The 19,782-nt window shown below is 44.6% G+C and overlaps 1 protein-coding gene and 1 long non-coding RNA gene across 3 annotated transcripts in view; one reads left to right on the forward strand and one right to left on the reverse strand.

Moving 5' to 3' along the window:
- Positions 1 to 19,310, forward strand: part of LOC147102867 (uncharacterized) — a 110,888-nt gene extending 91,578 nt beyond the window's left edge. The window contains exon 3 of the long non-coding RNA XR_015073144.1: positions 19,015 to 19,310. This is a non-coding gene — a long non-coding RNA (uncharacterized LOC147102867). The remainder of the gene's footprint in view (positions 1 to 19,014) is intronic.
- Positions 1 to 19,782, reverse strand: part of LOC147102866 (inward rectifier potassium channel 16-like) — a 168,009-nt gene that overhangs the window by 138,843 nt on the left and 9,384 nt on the right. The gene's annotated exons all lie outside the window — the stretch shown is intronic.

Consider the following 19,782-nt stretch of genomic DNA (forward strand, 5'->3'; position numbering starts at 1 on the left):
TTCTTGAGGTAACATAAACCTGGTTGGTTTACAAATTGTGTCCCCTCCCACTAGAGTGCCTTTCAGTCTGCCTTTTTGTAAAGACAGGAGAATGCACATAGTGGCGGGTACGAGATTACAGTTGCCAATACATGCAAGAGATGCAAGGTCTGCTTATGGGAGTGAGCGGAGTTGCTCTAGCTGAGAAAATATCTAGGCCAAAGCCCACGAAAACTGTAACAATGTTCTCAATATACATGTTCTGTGCCTTGTTACTCATCATCAGCTGCTTAACTTAGTGAAAGGCTTAGGCAAAGAGATGTGCCTGCTGTAAGGTTGACCTCCTCTCCCGGGGCACCGAGTAACAGGCCAGTTTAAGCTGCGGCCTTCTCTCCAAGCAACTCCTTTGACTTTCTGCTCTCTCACTTGTCTCTCTCTCTATCTCCTCTCTCTCCCTTGTCTCTCTCTATCTCCTCTCTCTCCCTTGCCTCTCTCTATCTCCTCTCTCTCCCTTGTCTCTGTGTATCTCCTCTCTCTCCCTTGTCTTGCTCTATCTCCTCTCTCTCCCTTGTCTCTCTCTATCTCCTCTCTCTCCGTTGTCTCTCTCTATCTCCTCTCTCTCCGTTGTCTCTCTCTATCTCCTCTCTCTCCCTTGTCTCTCTCTATCTACTCTCTCTCTCCCTTGTCTCTCTCTCTCTCTCTCCTCTCTCTCCCTTGTCTCTCTGTCTCCTCTCCCTTGTCTCTCTATCTCCTCTCTCTCCCTTGTCTCTCTCTATCTCCTCTCTCTCCCTTGTCTCTCTCTATCTCCTCTCTCTCCCTTGTCTCTCTCTATCTCCTCTCTCTCCCTTGTCTCTCTCTATCTCCTCTCTCTCCCTTGTCTCTCTCTCTCTCTCTCCTCTCTCTCCCTTGTCTCTCTGTCTCCTCTCCCTTGTCTCTCTGTATCTCCTCTCTCTCCCTTGTCTCTCTCTATCTCCTCTCTCTCCCTTGTCTCTCTGTATCTCCTCTCTCTCCCTTGTTTCTCTATCTCCTCTCTCTCCCTTGTCTCTCTCTCTCTCCTCTCTCTCCCTTGTCTCTCTCTCTCTCCTCTCTCTCCCTTGTCTCTCTCTCTCTCCTCTCTCTCCCTTGTCCCTCTCTCTCTCCTCTCTCTCCCTTGTCTCTCTCGCTCTCCTCTCCCTCTCCCTTGTCTCTCTCTCTCTCCTCTCTCTCACTTGCCTCTCTCTCTCTCCTCTCTCTCCCTTGTCTCTCTGAATCTCCTCTCTCTCCCTTGTCTCTCTGAATCTCCTCTCTCTCCCTTGTCTCTCTCTCTCTCCTCTCTCTCACTTGCCTCTCTCTCTCTCCTCTCTCTCACTTGCCTCTCTCTATCTCCTCTCTCCCTTGTCTCTCTCTTTCTCCTCTCTCTCTCCCTTGTCTCTCTCTATCTCCTCTCTCCCTTGTCTCTCTCTCTCTCCTCTCTCTCTCCCTTGTCTCTCTCTCTCTCCTCTCTCTCTCCCTTGTCTCTCTCTCTCTCCTCTCTCTCCCTTGTCTCTCTCTATCTCCTCTCTCTCTCCCTTGTCTCTCTCTCTCTCCTCTCTCTCCCTTGTCCAATTCCAATTCCAATTCCAATTCAAATGCTTTATTGGCATGAACGTTTACAGAGAACCATATTGCCAAAGCTTACATAGCAAAAAGGTACAGTTTTCCAACATTCTGTAGGTGTCAATCGATTTGACATTTGTTGGGTACATACAATATTACTTTTAAACAATATTAATTTTAAACAGTCTTTGTACTTCATTTGGTACGTTCAATATTAATTTTAAACAGTCTTAATTTTAAACAGTCCTCAGGTTGTGACATGTTGTTACATATTTGGCCCCAAGGTATGGTCTGTCTCCTTCTCCTAGGACTAATCTCAATTTTGACAGGTCATCCAATTCCTTGAAATCTGGGGTTGTTTGGCTTAGCTTGTTGAATAACATGTTTCTTGATGTGTTGAATTTTTCGCATTTTAGGAGGAAATGCATTTCTGTTTCAACCTCGCCGGCCAGACATTGATCGCAGTCTCTCTAGGCTGCCAGGATTTCTTGTATCTGCCTTTTTCAATTTCCAGTTGGTGGTCGCTTAGTCTGTACCTGGTGAGGGTCTGTCTCTGTTTTGTGTCTCTGATGGTCGTGAGGTAGTCTGCCAGTTTATATTCTCTTTTTAGGGCCCGGTAACATTCTAATCTGCTTTGGCTTTCGGTTATTTTGTTCCAATGTTCCAGGTAGGTTTCTTTGCATTGTTTAATGATTTGGTTCACTCGGATTGGTGTTTGGACGGCTGTGTTGGTCTGGGGCTGGTCAGGGTCCGGCTGAGTACTTAGGTTCAGTAGCAGCTGACTCAGGGGACTCTTTTCTGGGTTTAGCTCTTGGGTCTGAAAGGCTTTGAAATGAAGGGTGTCTGGGGAGCTAGATTTGAGGTGATTTAGGAAGTTTAGTGCTCGTTTTTGGATGTTTATTATCAGTGGGTATCTGCCTAGTTCGGCTCTGCATGCATTTGTTGGCGTTTTTCTTTGGGTGCGAAGGATGCTTCGGCAGAATTCTGCATGTAGGGCTTCTATTGTGTGTTTTTCCCATTTAGTGTAGCTTTGGTGATTTAGCGGGCCCCATACTTCACTACCGTACAGTGCAATGGGCAGGATTATGCTGTCAAATATTTTGAGCCAGATTTTGATTGGGATTTGGATGTTGTAGAATTTTCTTTTTATTGCATATAGGGCTCTTCGGGCTTTTTCTTTTAGTGCATTCACTGCTATGCTGAAGCTCCCTGATGCTGTAATAGTTAGACCAAGGTAGGTGTAGCTCATAGTGTGTCCTATAGTGGTATCACTGAGGGTAAACTGGTATTTGTTTTCCTGACATCTGGGCCTTTTTTGAAAAATCATGATGTTGGTTTTCTTTAGATTTACTGTTAGAGCCCAATTTTGGCAGTATTTGTCGAGTAGGTCTAGTTGTTGCTGTAATCCCTGTTCTGTGGGAGACAGCAGAACCAGGTCGTCCGCATAGAACAGGGATTTCACTTCTCCATCCAGGAGACAGAGACCTGGTGACTCGCTTTGCTCCAGCATGTCTGCTAATTCATTTATGTATATGTTGAACAGGGTCGGACTCAAATTGCAGCCCTGCCGGACGCCTCTTCTCTGGGTGAAGAAATCGGTGCGTTTGTCTCCAATTTTGACCCCGCATTTGTTTTTCAGATACATTGATTTAATAAGGTCATAGACTTTGCCCCCTATTCCACACTGAAGAAGTTTATAATAGAGCCCTTCGTGCCATATAGAGTCAAAGGCTTTCTTGAAGTCGATGAAACAGGCGAATATTTTCCCATTTTTTGTTTGGTGTATATGTTTTTCAATGAGGGTGTGAAGGGTATAGATATGGTCGGCGGTGCGGTGTTTTGGAAGAAAGCCTATTTGGTTTTTTCTGAGGATATTATGTTTGTTAAGAAAATCAAGTAATCTACTATTTAGAATACTGCAGAATAACTTCCCTAGACAACTGTTGACACAGATGCCGCGGTAGTTATTTGGGTCTGATTTGTTTCCACTTTTATATATGGGGGAGATTAGTCCTTGGCACCAGATATCGGGAAAACAGCCTGAACGTAATATGATGTTGAATAATTTGAGTACCGCACCCTGCATCTCCATATTGCTGAACTTGAGCATTTCATTTTTGATGTTGTCTGGGCCACAGGCTTTCTTTCTCTCTCTCCTCTCTCTCCTCTCTCTCTCCCTTGTCTCTCTCTCTCTCCTCTCTCTCCCTTGTCTCTCTCTATCTCCTCTCTCTCTCCCTTGTCTCTCTCTCTCTCCTCTCTCTCCCTTGTCTCTCTCTCTCCTCTCTCTCTCCCTTGTCTCTCTCTTTCTCCTCTCTCTCTCCCTTGTCTCTCTCTCTCTCCTCTCTCTCCCTTGTCTCTCTCTATCTCCTCTCTCTCTCCCTTGTCTCTCTCTCTCTCCTCTCTCTCTCCCTTGTCTCTCTCTCTCCTCTCTCTCTCCCTTGCCTCTCTCTCTCTCCTCTCTCTCTCCCTTGTCTCTCTCTCTCTCCTCTCTCTCCCTTGTCTCTCTCTATCTCCTCTCTCTCTCCCTTGTCTCTCTCTCTCTCCTCTCTCTCCCTTGTCTCTCTCTCTCCTCTCTCTCTCCCTTGTCTCTCTCTTTCTCCTCTCTCTCTCCCTTGTCTCTCTCTTTCTCCTCTCTCTCTCCCTTGTCTCTCTCTATCTCCTCTCTCTCTCCCTTGTCTCTCTCTCTCTCCTCTCTCTCTCCCTTGTCTCTCTCTATCTCCTCTCTCTCCCTTGTCTCTCTGTACCTCCTCTCTCCCTTGTCTCTCTCTATCTCCTCTCTCTCCCTTGTTTCTCTCTATCTCCTCTCTCCCTTGTCTCTCTGTGTCTCCTCTCTCTCCCTTGTCTCTCTCTATCTCCTCTCTCCCTTGTCTCTCTCTATCTCCTCTCTCTCCCTTGTCTTTCTGTGTCTCCTCTCTCTCCCTTGTCTCTCTATCTCCTCTCTCTCCCTTGTCTCTCTATGTCCTCTCTCTCCCTTGTCTCTCTCCCTCTCTCCTCTCTCCCTTGTCTCACTGTATCTCCTCTCTCTCCCTTGTCTCTCTGTATCTCCTCTCTCTCCCTTGCATCTCTCTCTCTCTCCTCTCTCCCTTGTCTCTCTCTATCTCCTCTCTCTCCCTTGTCTCTCTCTGTATCTCCTCTCTCTCCCTTCTCTCTCTGTACCTCCTTTCTCTCTTCATTCCAAGGGGAGGTCAGAATTCAAAAGTGACATCAGAGCCAAGCTGGTAGGTGATTGACTGGTTGGTGAGTACTTTACTTCCCTTTTAAGCCTTTATAAGTTGGTAAGTTCAATTAAATAGAGGTATGATATTCATCATCTAGAATCGGGGCAGAGGGTATTTAAAAATAATAATAAAAATTTTAATTAATTACACAGAATGGGAGGGCAGGTGATGTGTTACTACTGCGAAATGTGGGAGTTGGTGGACACCATTGTTGCTCACGGTGATTACATTTGCGATAAGTGTTTGCTGCTAGAGGAACTCCGGCTCCGTGTTGATGAGGTTGAGACCAAGCTTCAGACACTGCGACACATCAGGGAGGGGGAGTGTTACCTGGACTCTGTGTTTCAGGAGGTAGTCACACCAATTAGATTAATTAATTCAGATGTAGTCCATGGTCAGGGACAGGATGGTGTGACTAGAAATGAGGCAGGTATGGGGATCCAGGAGGTAGTGTTGGAGGAGCAGCAGCCCTTGCTCTTGTCCAACAGGTTAGAGGCTCTTACTCCCTGTGAGGATGGGAATGGGAACTGCGGGGAGGATGAGCAACCTGGCCACAGCACCGTGGAGCAGGGGGCCATTCAAGTGGGGGGAGTTAAAAGAAATGTTGTAGTGGTAGGGGATAGTATCGTTAGGGGGATAGATAGGGTTCTTTGCAGCCGAGAGCGAGAGTCCCGAAGGCTGTGTTGCCTGCCTGGTGCCAGGGTTAAGGACATCTCCTCTGGGCTGGAGAGAAACTTGGAGTGGGAGGGGGCGGGTCCATGTTGGTACCAACGACATAGATAGGACAAAGAAAGAGGTTCTGCTGAGGGAGTTTGAGCAGCTAGGGGCCAAATTAAAAAGCAGAACCACAAGGTTAATAATCTTTGGATTACTACCTGGGCCACGTGCAAATTTGGCTAGGGTAAATAAAATTAGAGAGTTAAATGCGTGGCTCAAAGACTGGTGTGGGACAAATGGGTTTTGCTTCTTGGGACACTGGCATCAATACTGGGACAGGAGAGAGCTGTTCCGTTGGGATGGACTTCACTTGGCCAGTGCTGGGACTAGAATCCTGGCGAATCGAATAACTAGGGCTGTAGAGAGGGCTTTAAACTAATTAGTGGGGGGGAGGTTTTAAGAGAGCGAAAAATAAAAATGACAGCGGAGAAGGCAATAGAGCAAGGTAGCAGTGAGGGAATTAAAAACCAGAGCATGTCAGGAAGGGACAGAATGTATGATGATAAAGGTAAAGTAGTAAAAGGGGTAAAAGCAGGAATAAATTGTCAGAAAACATATTTGAAAGTTCTTTATCTGAATGCACGCAGCATTCATAACAAAATAGACGAGTTGACGGTACAAATAACTACACATGGTTATGATCGGGTGGCCATTACGGAAACATGGCTGCAAGATGATCATGACTGGGAACTAAACATACAAGGGTATTTGACAATTAGGAAGGACAGACAGGAAGGAAAGGGAGGTGGGGTTGCTATGTTAATCAAGGATGGAATCACTGCAATAGTCAGAAATGATATATGGTCAAAGGATCAGGGTAGTGAAACAGTTTGGGTGGAGATAATGAATAATAAGGGGAAAAAGTCACTAGTGGGCATAGTCTATAGGCCTCCTAGCAGTTGCAACTCTGTTGGTCGGAGTATAAATCAGGAAATAGTTGGGGCTTGTAATAAGGGAACAGCTATAATCATGGGGGATTATAACTTTCATATTGACTGGATTAATCAAATTGGGCATGGCAGCCTTGAGGAAGAGCTCATAGAGTGTATTAGGGATGGGTTCCTTGAGCAGTATGTAACTGAACCAACCAGGGGGCAGGCAATCTTAGATCTGGTCCTGTGTAATGAGACAGGATTAATACAAAAATGTCCTAGTAAAGGATCCCCTTGGAATGAGTGACCATAATATGGTTGAATTCCAAATTCAGTTTGAGGGTGAGAGAGTTGGATCTCAAACCAGCATACTGAGCTTAAATAAAGGAGACTATGAAGGTATGAGAGTAGAATTGACTAAAGTGGACTGGGAAAACAGATTAAAGTGTAAGACGGTACAAGAGCAGTGGTCTACATTCAAGGAGATATTTCACATCTTTCAAGAAAAGCACTGAGGAAAAAGGGGAGTAAAAGAAAAGACAGCCATCCGTGGCTTAGTAAAGTAATAAAGGATAGTATCCGACTGAAAACAAGGGCATATAAAGTAGCCAAATCTAGTGGGAGGATGGAAGATTGGGAAGCATTTAAAAGCCAGCAAAGAATAACTAAAAGATTAATTAAGAAAGGGAAGATAGATTATGAAAGTAAACTAGCAAAAAATATAAAAACAGATAGCAAGAATTTCTACAGCTATATAAAAAGAAAAAGGGTGGCTAAAGTGAACGTTGGTCCCTTAGAGGATGAGACCGGGAAACTAGTGGTGGGGAACATGGAGATGGCAAAGACGCTGAACAAATATTTTGTATCAGGTTTACAGTAGAGGACACTAAAAATATCCCAACACTGGACAAACAGGGGGCAATGGGGGGCGGGGGGGGAGGAGCTAAACACGATTAAAATCACTGAGGAGGTGGTACTCGGTAAAATAATGGGACTTAAGGCAGATAAATCCCCGGATCTGATGGCCTACATCCTAGGGTCTTGAGAGAAGTAGCAGTAGGAAAGGTCCCGGCAGATTGGAAAACTGCTAATGTAACACCCTTATTTAAGAAGGGAAGTAGACAAAAAGCTGGAAACTATAGACCAGTTAGCCTAACATCTGTGGTTGGCAAAATGTTGGAGTCCATTATTAAGGAAACAGTAACAGAGCATTTGGATAAACATAATTTAATAGGACAGAGTCAGCATGGTTTTATGAAGGGGAAGTCATGTTTGACAAATTTGCTCGAATTCTTTGAGGACGTAACATACAGGGTGGATAAAGGGGAACCAGTGGATGTAGTGTATTTGGACTTCCAAAAGGCATTTGACAAGGTGCCACACAAAAGATTACTGATCAAGATAAAAAATCACAGGATTGGGGGTAATATACTGGCATGGGTGGAAGATTGGCTATCTAACAGAAAACAAAGTTGGGATAAATGATTCATTCTCGGGCTGGCAATCAGTAACTAGTGGCGTTCCGCAGGGGTCAGTGCTGGGACCCCAACTCTTTACAATCTATATTAATGATTTGGAGGAAGGGACCGAGTGCAACATATCCAAGTTTGCCGACGATACAAAGATGGGAGGGAAAGCAGTGAGTGAGGAGGACATAAAAAACCTGCAAAAGGACATAGACAGAGGCTAAGTGAGTGGGCAGAGATTTGGCAGATGGAATATAATATTGGAAAGTGTGAGGTTATGCACTTTGGCAGAAAAAATCAAAGAGCAAGTTATTATCTAAATACAGTACAAAGGGATCTGGGGGTCCTGGTGCATGAAACACAGAAGGTTAGTATGCAGGTACAGCAGGTGATCAGAAAGGCCAATGGAATCTTGGCTTTTATTGCAAGGGGGATGGAGTATAAAAACAGGGAAGTCTTGCTGCAGTTATACAGGGTATTGGTGAGGCCACACCTGGAATACTGCGTGGAGTTTTGGTTTCCATATTTAAGAAAAGATATACTTGCTCTCGGGGCGGTTCAGAGAAGATTCCCTTCGTTGATTCCGGAGATGAGGGGGTTGACGTATGAGGAAAGGTTGAGTAGGTTGGGCCTCTACTCATTGGAGTTCAGAAGAATGAGAGGCGATCTTATCAAAACATATAAGATTGTGAGGGGGATTGATCGGAGTGGATGCGGTGAGGATGTTTCCACTGATGGGTGAGACTAGAACTAGGGGGCATAATCTTAGAATAAGGGGCTGCCCTTTCAAAACTGAGATGAGGAGAAACTTCTTCACTCAGAGGGTAGTAAATCTATGGAATTTGCTACCCCAGAGAGCTGTGGAAGCTGCGACATTAAATAAATTAAAACGGAGATAGACAGTTTCCTAGCAGATAAGGGAATTAGGGGTTACGGGGAGAGGGCAGGGAAGTGGATGTGAGTCTAGGTTCGGATCAGCCATGATCCTATTGAATGGCGGAGCAGGCCCGAGGGGCCATATGGCCTACTCCTGCTCCTACTTCTTATGATCTTATGATCTTATGATCGTATGATCTCCCTTCTCTCTCTGTATCTCCTCTCTCTCCCTTGTCTCTCTGTATCTCCTTTCTCTCCCTTGTCTCTCTCTATCTCCTCTCTCTCCCTTGTCTCTCTCTATCTCCTCTCTCTCTCCCTTGTCTCTCTCTATCTCCTCTCTCTCCCTTGTCTCTCTCTATCTCCTCTCTCTCTCCCTTGTCTCTCTGTATCTCCTCTCTCTCCCTTGTCTCTCTGTATCTCCTCTCTCTCCCTTGTCTCTCTCTATCTCCTCTCTCTCCCTTGTCTCTCTCTATCTCCTCTCTCTCTCCCTTATCTCTCTCTCTCTCCTCTCTCTCCCTTGTCTCTCTCTATCTCCTCTCTCTCCCTTATCTCTCTCTATCTCCTCTCTCTCCCTTATCTCTCTCTTTCTCCTCTCTCTCCCTTGTCTCTCTCTATCTCCTCTCTCTCTCCCTTATCTCTCTCTTTCTCCTCTCTCTCCCTTGTCTCTCTCTATCTCCTCTCTCTCCCTTGTCTCTCTCTCTGTCTCCTCTCTCTCCCTTGTCTCTCTATCTCCTCTCTCTCCCTTGTCTCTCTCTTTCTCCTCTCTCTCCCTTGTCTCTCTCTATCTCCTCTCTCTCTCCCTTGTCTCTTTCTATCTCCTCTCTCTCCCTTGTCTCTCTCTATCTCCTCTCTCTCCCTTGTCTCTCTCTATCTCCTCTCTCTCTCCCTTGTCTCTTTCTATCTCCTCTCTCTCCCTTGCCTCTCTCTATCTCCTCTCTCTCCCTTGTCTCTCTCTATCTCCTCTCTCTCCCTTGTCTCTCTCTATCTCCTCTCTCTCCCTTGTCTCTCTCTATCTCCTCTCTCTCCCTTGTCTCTCTCTATCTCCTCTCTCTCCCTTGTCTCTCTCTATCTCCTCTCTCTCCCTTGCCTCTCTCTATCTCCTCTCTCTCCCTTGTCTCTCTGAGTCTCCTCTCTCTCCCTTGTCTCTCTCTATCTCCTCTCTCTCTCCCTTATCTCTCTTTCTCCTCTCTCTCCCTTGTCTCTCTCTATCTCCTCTCTCTCCCTTGTCTCTCTCTATCTCCTCTCCCTCTCCCTTGTCTCTATCTCCTCTCTCTCCCTGGTCTCTCTCTATCTCTTCTCTCTCTCCCTTGTCTCTCTCTATCTCCTCTCCCTCTCCCTTGTCTCTATCTCCTCTCTCTCCCTGGTCTCTCTCTATCTCCTCTCTCTCTCCCTTGTCTCTCTCTATCTCCTCTCTCTCCCTTGTCTCTCTGTATCTCTCTCTCCCTTGTCTCTCTGTATCTCCTCTCTCTCCCTTGCCTCTCTGTATCTCCTCTCTCTCCCTTGTCTCTACACGTACATGCTTGGTTTTCATTGTGCACAGCAAAGAGAAGCTTCCATTCTGCATGTTGAAGCTGCACTCCTCCACTACTGACAGTTCGTTCCAAGGATGCGCGACCTGCAGTTATTGTGGAAAGATGTCCCCTTGGCAGAACTACTTACCCAAAGTGCTTAGCACCAGGAACAGAGCCTTGCTGTGAAATAACCTGACTGACTGTGCTTAATGGAATTTACTGTAACACGTTATTCTTGTATTTTGAAAATGTGTGCATGCGTTGGCAAGCTGGTGCACACATCTGGAAGACCAGATTCAGCCTGCAGGCTGTATTTGTCTATTTGATGAGCATCAGTAGGATAATTTAAAGATACCAGCAGCAAAAAAAAATAATTAACACCTCATTGGGACAGCTAGAAATGTAATGTTAATCCTTTCAATACTTTGCTCCTGGCTTTTTATGGTGATTGCTTCAGGGTAGTGAAGTCATTTTCAGAAGACATCAGACACTATCTTGAACCTGAGCGGTTGGATATTCAATTAGTCATTGAATAATGCATGCTCTAGTGGAAGTCATGAGAGATCTGAGAATATTACTGTGAGGAGGCACTGAAATCAATTATGTTCTAGTAACAAGCTCTATGTGAAGACTATCAAAGTCTGAATCCTACTTGTAATGGTTTGAATGCAGAATATCTCACGTCATTAGATTTTGCTAATGAAAAGAAGTATCCATAGTTACCTGAACTTATTAGAACCAGGCAATAAAATATAAGGGTATTCATTTAATAGCACTAGTGTTCGGATTCTGGATCACAAATAGAGGAAAAACCTGACAAACAGGCTTCTGATAGCCAGTCACAGATTGATATTAGCAATCTGCTACCTTACCTGCTAGGAAAATAAGCTTTGCAGAAATTATGCTTTAGGAAGAGAAACATTTGGCATAAAAACTGCTGTGACCACGTTTTGAAGGTTGACAACATTAAATGGAACAAAACTTGTGCATTAATGCCCTCTGTAGGACACAGCACAGGACAGCATAAAGAAAAAGATTTGTGGAATCAAGTGGCCCCACACCAAGGTAATACAACCAACAAGATAGTATGTCTCAAAAGGGCTGTCTCGCACCTGTGCATCTTATTTCTGTGCAAATCCAGGGGCTTTCCATCTGTTTTTTGAATTCTTTGGTCATTCTAATGGCAATGCATTCATAGTTTCCCAATTTCCTAGTTGGTCCAGTGATTGTGTACCTACCCAGTTTCCTTGGCAATTTAGGAGACTAGAATTCTAGGTGTATTCGAAAAGTGGGGGGAAATTATCCATCACAGGAATCCAATTCCATGGCACTCTGTTGGATCTGATGTATGCATGTTCCTTGATAATATACTGGCTTCAACGTATTCAAGTGAGTTTCTTGCAGCTGAATTCGACAGGTTAGCATTTGGGTTCAATTAGATTTTATTTTTACATTTTAAATTTCTGCGGTTAAAATTCTGGCACTCCGAAGCCAAACTCTAAATTCAGTGGTAGTCCTTACCCGTGGTCCTTAATGAAAGTGAATCCACTGCATAAAGTTGTAAAGGGATTTCAGCTATGCTCAGGTGTACAAGTAAGGTTTTTGGCCTTGGCTTAGTGGGTAGCACTCTTGGGCTGGATTTTGTCAATGGGGGCGCGTTGGGGGCGGGATTGCTGGTTGTCGGGTTTCAGTCCCACCCCCAACGACGTCTGGCCAACCCACGCTATTTTCCCGTGATTGACCTTGTTAAGCCCGCCTTGCGGGCTGAGCCGGCCAATTAAGGGAAAGTCGGTGGCAGAGGACGTCAGCCTACCACATTTCATCTGTCGAAAATTTTTTGACAGATGAACTGTCAGCGTTTGACAGCTTTGAGAAGCTGTCAAACACTGACAATCTCTGTTCTAAGGTGAGCCCTTGCACAGAAGACTCACCGAAACCTCTCTCCTCAGCAGAAAGCAGATGGCTGCTGCATCTGAGAATGCAGCAGCCATTCTGTCATCTCTGCCGTTGAGATGAGACACCTCTGGATTCCCAAGGGTTGAAGCCTGCAGGAAGAAGGAAAGGTAAGTAAACTTTTTCTAATACTTTACACTCACCTCTCATACTTACCTCTCTACACTTGCACCCATCACTCACCTCTACAGAGAACTTTTCGATCCCTGTCACCCCCGCAGACCCACTGCTCGCCTCGCTGACCCTGGCGAGGTTTGCAGCCATCGGGAAGCCCGTACTTGTAGGGGTAAAATGGGGATAAGCCTCAAAACTGCCTGTTAACTGGCTGTTAACAGGCAGGGTAGTTAACAGGCAGTTAATTGGCTCTAATCCCCTTCCCGCCTCAAAGAGACTGGTCCCTGCGCGAGTCGGGGACCCGCCTCCCGGGAAGATGGCACAGAGGCGGGTTGGGAGCTGGGTCAGTACCCGCTCCCAGTTTCTGCCATTTTCCCGGCAGTCCCGCCTCCATACCCATCTCTCCAGGGCTGGGAAAATTCCCCCTACTCTGCAGAGCAGGAGGTTGTGGGTTCAAACCCCACTCCATGAGACTTGAGCACAAAATCTAGGCTGGCACTTCAGTGCAGTACTGAGGGAGTGCTGAACTGCCAGAGGTGCCGTCTTTCAGATAAGGTGTTAAGCTGAGGCCCCGTCTGCCCTCTCAGGCAGATGTAAAGAATCCAGCGGCACTATTTCAAAGAACAAGGGAGCTCTCACAATGTCCTGGCCCACATTTATACCTCAACCAACACCTAAAAAACAGATTATCTGGTCATGTATTTCATTGTTGTTTGTGGGACTTTGCTGTGTTCAAATTGCCTGCTGCATTTCCCGACATTACAACAATGACTACACTTCAAATGTGCTTCATTGGCTGTAAAGCACTTAAGGAATGCCCTGAGGTTGTGTAAAGGTGTGATACAAATGCAAGTTCTTTCTAAGAAGATATGAACTTCTGGACATGTTCCTTAGTGTAGATAAGACTGTTGTAATAGAACTTGGTTAGGGATTGAATGAGACTACATAACGTGTCCTGCACTAAACTTCCAGGGATAGAATGGTTGCATCAGCTACCCTGGCCCACATAACCTTCTTTTCACTGAACTGTCAAGAATCTCACTGATCATATGAGGCCACGTTTTCCCTCGCAATAAACTGCTAGGGATTAGATGGACACATTCCCACTTCAAGGCTATTGCAAGTGGTCCACTAGAGATTGGACATACAGGAGATCACATACCCTGCTCTATAATAGGCTCTAGGGGTCTAATGAATGTATACACACCATTACGTTCATGCTGTTTCCACTATAATAAAACAACTCGACTAACATTTGCTTGATAAACTCTAAGATGTCTGGCAAATCTCTCCTGAAAAAGCTATTATGACAGTTTGCAGTGACACGTTGTCACTTTTAAAGGGACAGGCACACTGAACCAGCTGTATCTGAACTGGGGTAAATTCAGATAGTCAGAAAATGAACTCAGATTGTATCGATTCAGGGTTCTTTGATCATCTCTACTCTCCTCCATGTCCTGCTTGTACCCTTTCCTTTGTTTAGGAACAGGAGTAGTCTCATGTTCATTAATAAATAGACATTCTTATTATGAACACAGCTAGCTGTTGCTAGATACTTTATTGAGCACATGTGGACTAGGTACAGTATCTGTAGAGGCATCCATCTTGACTGCTGCCTTGTGGGTAGCCTAGTGCCTCATGGGTAATGTAGTCTTAATATACATACAGCTGGATAGTGTAGTCTTATATACATACAGCTATATACAGCTCTACGGCTCCACCTAGTGTCCACTATAGAATGACATGTTATTGATCATTACATCCCCCCTTCTTTGAGGTTTAACAAAATCAATATCAATCAACTTTCAAGAAAACAATAAAGATAATATCAGTAACACTTTTGTTAGTGTTCTATAAACATAAACATTTTCAAAACAGTCAACACATTTTCAAAGCTTTACATTGTACTCAAAGATTAAGTCTATCAGGCTTTTTTACTTCACGTGTGGATCTTCTCAACACGGGTAAGTCTGATGTGTCTTCATGAGATTGTTCTGGCAGTGAATGACAAGATGCAGTTGCGGCATTGTCATCAATCTGCTCTTGAATAGTCTCTTGTGTTTTTAGGAGGGAATGGCGGTTCCTCCTGAGAATCTGTCCTTCCTCAGTTCTAACAGTGTATGACCTTGGTCGTACTTCCTCAAGAACTGTAGCTTTCCTGTTCCATGCATCTGGATCCTCAATCCTGACAACATCATCCCTTGTCAATGGTTTTAGAGTTTTGGATGACTTGTCATAGTATGATTTCTGTTTCAGCTTTAACAGTTGAAGTCTCTGTCTCAGTTCCTCACTTTGCTGTTCTTTTGCACAGCAGGGTAGCATGGTGCGCAACTTGCGACCCATTAGTAGTTCAGCAGGTGAAGAACCACAGTCTAAAGGTGAGGCTCGGTAGCTCAGCAGGGCGAGATAAGGATCAGACTTGCTTTCTGTCGCTTTCTTCAGTAGCTGCTTGAGAACTTGAACACTTTTCTCTGCCTTACCATTTGACTGAGCATACAAAGGACTGGATGTGATGTGCTGAAAGTCATAATGTGCTGCAAACTGTTGCCACTCCTTACAGTTGAAGCATGGACCATTGTCGCTAATGGCAATCCTGGGAATTCCATGTCTGGCGAAGATGGATTTCACATGCATTATGACACTGCTTGCTGTGGTGCTTGAGAGCAGCACCATCTCAGGATAGTTAGAATAGTAGTCAATCACTATTAGATAGTCTTTACCATTTAAATGAAAAAGGTCCATACCAACCTTTTGCCATGGTGCTGTTGGTATGTCAGCTACTATCATTGGTTCCATTGCTTGTTTGTTTTGGTGTTTCTGACATGTCTCACATTTGCCTATCATGTTCTCAATGTCCTTATTTATGCCAGGCCAATAAACAGTGTCTCTTGCCCTCCTTTTGCATTTTTCAATTCCGAGGTGTCCCTCATGAATCCTTTTGAGCATGTCTTGACGTAGAGCCTGTGGAATGACTATTCTGTTCTGTTTTAGTAATAGTCCACTTGCGACACTCAATTCTGGCCTTATGTGAAAATATTTTGGACAGGAACCTTTTGGCCAACCATGATGAATGTTCTCTATTACTGTTTGTAATACTGTATCTTTTACTGTTTCTTCTGCTATTTGCTTTGATTTTGTGTCTGACACGGGCAGCGCAGCAGTGACCATACTCATATGAACATCCACGTCTTCTTCAGTAGAGCTCACATGACTCATTGTGGGTGCTCGGGATAGTGCATCTGCTAACACTATGTATTTGCCTGGTGTGTAGATCAGTTCAAAGTCATATCTTTGCAGCTTCATCATGAGTCGTTGAATCCTTGGAGACATCTCATTCAGGTTTTTTTTAATGATGGCAACCAGAGGGCTGTGGTGTGTCTCAACTGTGAAGGTGGGAAGTCCATATATGTAGCCATGAAACTTTTCTAGTCCAACTACCAAGCCTAGACATTCCTTTTCAATCTGGGCGTATCGACACTCAGTATCAGTCATAAACCTGGAGGCATAGGCAACAGGCTTCCAATCTTCACCCTCTGCTTGTAGCAAGACTGCACCTAGGCCATCTTTTGATGCATCCGTTGACACTTTGATTCTTTTTGTTGGGTCAAAGAAGGTGAGTACAGGTATGGTTGTCAGCACTGTTTTGAGGTTTATCCACTCTTGTTCATGTCTTTCTGTCCATGCGAACTCATTTGTTTTATGTAGCAGGTCTCGCAGACAGGCTGTCTTGGCTGACAAGTTAGGAATGAACTTTCCAATGAAGTTTATCATCCTCATGATGCGTAGCACTCCTTTTTTGTCAGTGGGTCGGGCATTTTGAGTATGGCGTTTACTTTTTCCATATCTGGCTCTATTCCTTTACCAGATAGATTATCTCCTAGGAAAGTGACTTCCTGGTCGCCAAACTGACGCTTGGCTTTGTTGAGCTTCAGTCCATTCCGGCGTATGCTCTGTAGCACTTTAGTCAGTCTCTCATTGTGTCCTTTCAGTGTGGAGCCCCAGATGATGATGTCATCAACATAGACCCGAACTCCTTCCAGACCTTCAATTATGTGTTCCATCGCTCTATGAAAGATTTCAGATGCAGATATTATCCCGAAAGGCATTCTGAGGAAACAATACCTGCCAAATGGTGTGTTGAAGGTACAGTATTTGGTGCTCTCTTCATCCAGTTTTAGTTGCCAAAATCCTTGTGAGGCATCGAGCTTTGTAAAGTACCTGGCACCTGACATTTCACTGGTGATTTCTTCTCGCTTGGGAACCTGGTAGTGTTCATGTTTTATGTTTGCATTTAAGTCCTTTGGATCCATGCATATTCTTAGATCATTGTTCTTTTTCTTTACACATACCATGGAGTTAACCCACTCTGTTGGCTCTTTGACTTTCCTGATGACTCCTAGTGTGGTCATTCTGTCCAGTTCATTCTTGAGCTGGTCACGCAGGGGTGCTGGAACTCTTCGTGGAGCATGTACCACTGGCTGAGCATCCTCCTTTAGCTGGATCTTGTAAGTGAATGGTAGAACTCCAAATCCTTTGAACACATCCTGGAAATTATTCACTACAGATTCCACCGAGTCATCTGGTCTGCTTATGGCACAGTTTATACGGTAGACTCTCTTGACCAGTTCTAAGTCCTCACAAGCTTTGTCACCCAGTAGTGAATCAAGTCTTTCAGCCACAACAGAAAACATGAGATGATGCACTTTGTCTTTTACTGTCACTTTAAGTCTGCATACACCTAAGCTATCTATTTTCTGTCCATTATAGCTCTTCAGTAGTACTGACTTTTTCTGTATTTTGGGCTTTTCTTTCATATTGTTAATGTCACTCATACTGATTAAGTTTGCTTTTGCCCCAGTGTCTAGTTTCAAGGTAACTAATGCTCCATTTACCTGCAGTGGGATCATCCATTTGTCCTCTTTTACTGCATTAACTTTATGATCGGCATTGTCCATTTCTGAGAGCTGCACATTTTCTGTATCCTTTTTGATATTGTCACATGACACCATTCCTACAAAAAATGTCTCACTTAAATCAGTGTCCTCAATTACATTAACTCGTTGCCCTTTCTTAGTTTGTACTTTTGAAAAGCATTGTTTGGCAAAGTGATTCTTTCCATTACACTTTGTGCACATTTTTCCAAACGCTGGGCATTGTCTTAACTGGTGTTTGTACCCACAGCGTTTACAATTAAAAATTTCATCCTCCGATTGCTTTTCATTTCTGTTCTGCCCACATTTCTTCCCCTTGTAGGACACAGCACCGACAGCAGCATTATCACTCATTACAATCGCATCATTATTGATTTCACTGAAAGTCTTCATGTGCTTTCGAGCTAGCTCGCTGGCTTGGCATATTTTCACAGCATTTTCCAAATTTAGTTCGGTTTCTCTCAACAGACGTTCCCTAACTTTTTTATCATGAATACCAAACACAATCTGGTCACGAATCATGGATGCTTTGAGCTCAGAGAAATTACATGTCTGTGCTTTCAGTTTCAGATCAGTTATAAAGCTATCAAAAGTCTCATTTTGCTGCTGTGTCTGAGAACGGAAGATGTATCTTTCATAGGTCTCATTCTTTTTGGGAGAGCAATGTGCATCAAATTTTTTTAGCACATCTTCTAATTTTTCTCTGTTATCCTCTGGATTAAATACAAATGTATTAAATACCTCTATCGCCTATGGGCCTGCAACCGTAAGCAGCAATGCTATCTTCCTTGCATCTGGCTTCGTACCGAATCTGATGGCTGCAATGTAGAGTTCGAATTGTTGTTTAAAAGTCTGCCAATTGTAGTCGATATTTCCTGTGAGTTTCAAACGCTCTGGTGGCTTCAAATTCTCCATGTCGCTTTTCACAATTTTCAGCAGATCTTCACCAATCCTGGTACCATCTTATGTTCATTAATAAATAGACATTCTTATTATGAACACAGCTAGCTTTTGCTAGACACTTTATTGAGCACATGTGGACTAGGTACAGTATCTGTAGAGACATCCATCTTGACTGCTGCCTTGTGGGTAGCCTAGTGCCTCATGGGTAATGTAGTCTTAATATACATACAGCTGGATGGTGTAGTCTTATATACATACAGCTATATACAGCTCTGCACAGCTCTACGGCTCCACCTAGTGTCCACTATAGAATGACATGTTATTGATCATTACAAGTAGGACATTCAGCCTCTAGCCTATTCTGCAAACTGACCAGCCTAAGGCACCTGTGAGATTTATAGCAGTTTAATACATTTTGAATTCAGATCTAAAGAAAAGTAGTGGCTCAGTGCGGGATCAAACCACATGGGTCAATCCTTGTGTGAAATGATGGCTTGTGAAACATTTTAGATGGTGTACTGTAAGTCAATAGGAGAGGATTTGGTGTGAGTAGGCATGAAAAGCACAATAAAACTGAAACTGGCATTTACCTCTACTGACAGCACCCGACCCGTACAGATTTAGGTAGGAATCTGCACAGTAGAGTTATACCTCCTGGTGGTAGATTAAAGCCTCAGCTCACCTATTGCTGAAACCCTCATCCATGCCTTTGTTACCTCTAGACTTGACAATTCCAACACTCTCCTGGCCGGCCTCCGGTCTCTCATCTTCCACCCTCGGTAAACTTCAGCTCACCCAAAACTCTGCTGCCCGCATCCTAAGTCTCAATTTTAAACATCTCAGTCTTGCTTTCAAATCCCTCCATGGCCTCACCCGTCCTTGTGTTTTTTTTTTAACAGGTTCCCCCGCCTTCTCCACCCTGGACGACGATGAGGCCAATGAAGATGGGAAGAAGGAGGAGGAGGAAGAGGATCGAGGGAGGAGGCAGCCACTCAATCGGCCTTCCAGAAGGGTGGTCCATGACCACCTCATCAGACTGCGGTGCCAATAAATTAAACCCCAGATCCCCGTTGCTCACCACATCCCCATCATTCCATCCCTGTCGCAGCCATTTCACAGCGCTCAGCTGAAATGAGAGACAATACAAAATTGTTCAAAGTTAATTAATAAATTTGCCAATAATCAGTGAACACATCTTTACAACAACAATATTTACTACTTACTCTTGTGCAGTCCCTTAGTGCCCCTCGTTACTGTGCCTTTGTCTACTCTAGTGCTCCTACGAGGTGTTGGCCCAGTGGCTGCAGCGCCGTGGGTGGAAGGCTGCTGAGTGTCCATGTTGGAGACTTCAGATGGCCTTGCAGGACACCCTCGACCAGCTCTGGGCCTGGAAGGCCCGGCTGTAGACTGCACCATCTCAGCCCAGATCTGGTCAAGGGCCTCCTGCAAGGCCATCTGAAGTCTCCCGCACGGACACTCAGCAGCCTTCCACCAGCCCTGCTGCAGCCACTGGGCCAACACTTTGTAGGAGCACTAAAGCAGGAAAGGCACAGTAACGAGGGGCACTAAGGGATTGCACAAGGGTGAAAAGTAAATATTTTTGGTATAAATATGCGCCCACTACTTTTTGATAAATTTATTACTTTACTTACCATTTTTTTGTGGTG

The sequence above is a fragment of the Somniosus microcephalus genome, chromosome 21 (genome assembly GCF_052327205.1).
Source record: "Somniosus microcephalus isolate GS21.2 chromosome 21, FLI_Smic_1.0, whole genome shotgun sequence".
Lineage (NCBI taxonomy): Eukaryota > Metazoa > Chordata > Chondrichthyes > Squaliformes > Somniosidae > Somniosus > Somniosus microcephalus.